We start from the raw sequence: 5,293 nt of genomic DNA on the forward strand, positions 1-5,293 counted from the left end.
GTCCGTGTGGCCCAAGCTCTATAGCCCACTTGGCAATCCGGTCAGTCGCCTCCCGGTTCTGTATAATATCACCCAAGGGAGCTGAACTGACCACTGTGATGGGGTGCCCTTGAAAATACTGCTTCAACTTCCGACTGGCCATAAAAACTCCATAGACCAGCTTCTGCCAATGCGGATACCTTTGCTTGGATTCAATAAGCACCTCGCTGATATAATAAACCGGCCGCTGAACCGGATACTCCTTGCCTGCCTCTTTGCGTTCCACCACAATAGCCACGCTAACTGCCCGAGCATTGGCCGCTACGTATAATAATAGTGGCTCCTTGTCGACCGGAGCTGCAAGAACAGGCGGATTAGCTAACTGCCGCTTCAGGTCCTCAAATGCCTCATCAGCAGCTGGACTCCAGACGAAATTGTCTGTCTTCCTCAGCATTTGGTACAAAGGGATAGCCTTCTCCCCGAGGCGGCTGATAAACCGGCTCAGCGCAGCGATTCGGCCTGCCAAACGCTGAACATCGTTGATACACTTCGGTTTAGCTAGGGATGTAATAGCCGTAATCTTCTCCGGATTAGCCTCAATTCCTCTGTTAGACACCAGGAAACCCAGTAACTTGCCTGCCGGAACACCAAAAACACACTTGGCCGGATTAAGCATCATCTTGTAAGCTCGCAAGTTGTCAAAGGTCTCCTTCAAATCATCCACCAGCGTCTCCTTCTGTTTTGATTTTACTACAATATCATCCACATAGGCATGCACATTGCGGCCGATCTGCTCATGCAGGCAATTCTGTACACACCGTTGATAGGTGGCTTGGTTACTCTTGAGCCCGAAGGGCATAGATACATAGCAGAAGGCTCCAAAGGGAGTAATGAATGCTGTTTTCTCCTGGTCCTTAACCGCCATCTTGATCTGATGATATCCAGAGTATGCATCCAAAAAACTCAAACGCTCACAACCCGCCGTGGCATCAATGATCTGGTCAATACGGGGGAGGGCAAAAGGATCTGCCGGACAGGCTTTGTTAAGATCTATGTAATCCACACACATACGCCAAGTGCCGTTTTTCTTAAGAACCAGCACCGGATTAGCAAGCCACTCTGGATGGAACACCTCAATAATAAAACCAGCAGCTAAAAGTCTGGCCACTTCCTCTCCAATGGCTTTGCGTCTTTCTTCGTTAAACCGGCGGAGGAACTGTTTCACCGGTTTATACTTAGGATCCACATTAAGAGTGTGCTCAGCGAGTTCCCTCGGTACACCTGGCATGTCAGACGGCTTCCATGCAAAAATGTCCCGATTCTCACGGATGAACTCGATGAGCGCGCTTTCCTATTTGGGATCCAGGTTGGCACTGATAGTGAATTGCTTGGACGAATCGCTGGGCACGAAGTCAACAAGCTTGGTCTCAGCCGCCGATTTGAACTTCAGATCTGAATCATGCTCTGTAGTTGGCTTCTTTAAAGGGGTCATATCCGCCGGATCAACATTGTCCTTATAATACTTCAACTCCTCCGTGGCACAGACTGACTCTGCATAAGCCGCATCACCTTCCTCACATTCCAAAGCGACCCTACGGCTCCCATGAACCGTTATGGTCCCCTTGTAACCCGGCATCTTGAGCTGCAAGTAGATATAACAAGGCCGCGCCATGAACTTGGCGTAAGCCGGCCGGCCAAACAAGGCGTGATACGGGCTCCGGATCTTCACTACCTCAAATGTTAGTTTTTCCGACCGGGAGTCGTGCTCGTCCCCAAAGGCCACATCCAGGGCTATCTTACCAACAGGATATGCAGATTTGCCAGGCACCACACCATGGAACACCGTATTCGATGGTCTGAGATCTTTGTCTGTTAAACCCATGCGGCGGAATGTCTCATAGTACAATATGTTAATACCGCTTCCTCCATCCATGAGTACCTTGGTGAATTTATAACCCCCCACTTGAGGGTCTACCACTAATGCTAGCTGGCCCGGATTATCAACCCGGGGCGGGTGATCCTCTCTGCTCCACACGATAGGCTGCTCCGACCAGCGCAAGTAACGTGGTAAGGCCGGTTCAACAGAATTCACCGCTCGCCTGTGGAGTTTTCGGTCGCGTTTATCCAAACTAGTTGTGAAAACATGATATTGCCCATTGTTCAACTGTTTTGGCTGGCTGTGATAACCCGACTGCTGCTGCTACTGCTGGCTGTTCTGATTATTCTGGTAATTGTGACCGCCCTGATTGCGACCTGAACCGGAAGCTCCATCGTGATCCGACCCGTGGAAACCGGATCCTGAACCGCCACCTGATCCGTGATCATACCGGAAAGCATTAGAGTTTTTGAACTCCTGCATGATATAACAATCTTTCCAAAGATGGCTAGCCGGCGCCTCCTTCGTCCCGTGCTTCGGGCAAGGCTGATTCAACAAATAGTTCAAACGGCTTGCGTTAGGATTGGGAGCCCCATTACGATTTGCCGCTTTACCTCTGCGCCGCTGCCCCCTGTCCTGTGCATTAGTGTTGGCCACAAAGTCCACGCTGCCATCCGCCTTGCGCTTGCCTCCGTTTCCGTGACCCGCTAGTTTGTACTGCTGCTGTTTGGAGTTGCTATTCTTCTTTCCCTTCCCTACTTCATCATCATCAGGCTCGGGATCCTTGGTACTGTCCGAATCGGCATACTTCACTAAAGCGGCCATGAGGGTTCCCATGTCATTACAGAACTGCTTCATGCATCCCAACTTCAATTTTAGAGGCTCAAACCGGCAGTTGCCTTCCAGAGTTAAGATCGCAGAGTCAGCATTAATCCTGTCAGATGAGTGCAAAATTTCCGAAACGCGGCGCACCCAACGGGTCGTTGATTCTCCTTCCTCCTCGACACAAGCCGCCAGGTCCACTATGGACTTGGGCTGCTTACATGTATCCTTAAAATTTTGTATAAACCGGGCCCGCAACTGGGCCCATGAGCTGATAGAATTGGGTGGTAGGCTCTTTAACCAAGTACGAGCCGTGCCCTCAAGCATCATGGTGAAGTATTTTGCACATGCGGCCTCATCCACGTCCAGCACTTCCATGGCCATCTCATAACTCTCTACCCATGCTTCGGGGGGTAAATCAGCGGTGTAATTCGGCACCTTGCGTGGACCCTTGAAATCTTTGGGCAGGCGCACATTGCGTAAAGCGGGGATTAAACAAGGCACTCCCAAAGCGGATGCGACTCCTGGTCCGGCAAAGGTGGTAGGGCGAACCGGTGTAAGTTGATCCGCACCATCCTGTGCTGCTAACTCGGCTTCCCTCCGTGTCCGGGCCCGGTCCACCACATCCTGAGCCTCGCGAACACCGCCTGCCGGGCTATTGCCATGTGCTGCTTCACAGCCTCGCGCATTGCTCGATATAGCCGGTTCATCCATGCGCCTGCTATAGCTCCAGCTTGGACGGGGCGTAGAGTGAATCCGATCATGGCTGTACGAGTATGCTTCCTGCTGAATCAGCGCGGTCCGGAGAAGCTCCTTAACCCGGCGTGTCTCTATCGCTTGCGGAGAGTCCCCTTCAACTGGGATAGCCTCTAATCGCGCGGCAGCTGCAACAAGGTTGTCCATAGGATTAGAATAATGACCTGGGGGCGCCTGGACCGGCGGAAAATTCCTAATGTTCTGCTGAGGAGGTTCCATCAGGCGAGGTTGGACCGTCCCCCTGGTCCTGGTGCCTCAATCCGGTTTGTCTCCGGGTACTGTGGCGGATTACTGGGTCTAGCTCCTGGAGTGTGAAAGAGATTTCGGGGGTCAAACCCTAACGGCAGGCGTGATCTGTGCTTCCGCTTCAAAACCTCCTGTGATGTGTTCTGGTCAAGCATGAGTTTATAGGCCTGGGCGTCCAAAGCGGCCCGCTCTGCAGCCATCCTATCTTTTTCTGCTGACAGATCCGCTTTGGCTTGCATGATCTGCTCTTTCACCTTTACGATTTCTGCATTATGGGCCTCCTGATCCGCCGGATTGTCCTCTGCCATAAGCGCGGCTAGTGCATCAAACAGATCAGATAGAACTTGAACCGGCGGGCGCACGAGGCCTCCTACCCCTGCTGTGGCTGCCACTGCTGATCCGGAGAGCATTGCTGCGGCGGTCGAAGAGTGATTCGCCGCCTGTGTGCCGGCCATGAATATTCCAACCCGGTTGACCTGGCCCGGGGGGTCCGGAATACTGTCGCCATCGGAACAGCCCCTAATCTGGTCGTCTTGCAACTGATATAGCGATTCGGTCTCTCTGGTCGAGGACTCGTCATCGGAATAGACGACGGTCTCACTACCGTGTTCTGATTCGTCCTCACGCTCTCCTTCGTGGACGACTCCAATGAAGACACGCTTCACGGCCAGTTTAGCCCAGGTAGATCTCGCACGCTGAGCCGTCTCGATGAGGTTGGTGCAGATGTCCGGCTCAGGCCCAGGCTCACCGATTTTGCCAATGAAAACGTGTATGCCACCAAAGGGGACCCGGTACTCGTACTCGATCGAATCGGCCTCGGGACCCCATCCTGCGTCGTCGATGTAGATCCTGCCCCGACGACTCTTGGTCATCCGGCCCACAACATAGCCTTCGAGTCCCTTGAGCTTGCCCTCCAAGATCGTCAAACCATCATGCGATAGCCCCACGGTGGGTGCCAACTGTCATGGATTTGTCACGGCAGATGTCCTAGCGAAAGGACTTAGTCGTGGAGCCATCTCCACGGGTTTACTTGAAGGGGTTAAAGCGGACACAAAGACACGAGGGTTTTATACTAGTTCGGCCCCTTCGATGAAGGTAAAAGCCTACGTCTAGTTGTGATGGAATTGATATGATCTCGATGGCTAGGGAGCAAACAAGCTTCGCCTAGGCTCGAGTTGTGGTTGTCTGTCTTGAACCGCCACCGGGTCATCCCCTTATATACACGGGTGATGCCCGTCGGTCCATAGAGTCCTAACCGGTTCATACTCGTATTCCGGTTGGTATCTCTCTATTCCTTACTTACAATACAAGTCATACATCAGGCCGGTTTACGGCTACATGTTCTAACCGACTACAGGCCTTGGGCCTTCATCTATTTACGCCACTAATGAAGTTAACCCGGCCCAAGTAGGCCGGTTTACGCCTAGTGGTAATATCCCCAACAGGGTGGGTGGCAGCGAGGGGAGGGATCTGGATCGGGAGCGACGATTCTGGCCGGAGGCGAGGGAGGAGTGGAGGGGGGGAAGGGGAGGGTGCAGACGAGTGGTGGGCGGCGGAAGGAAGGGGAGGACGGCGAATGGCAGGAGCAGGTGGTCGTCCACGAAGGTGGCGGCG

The sequence above is a fragment of the Triticum dicoccoides genome, chromosome 4B (genome assembly GCF_002162155.2).
Source record: "Triticum dicoccoides isolate Atlit2015 ecotype Zavitan chromosome 4B, WEW_v2.0, whole genome shotgun sequence".
NCBI classification, from domain to species: domain Eukaryota; kingdom Viridiplantae; phylum Streptophyta; class Magnoliopsida; order Poales; family Poaceae; genus Triticum; species Triticum dicoccoides.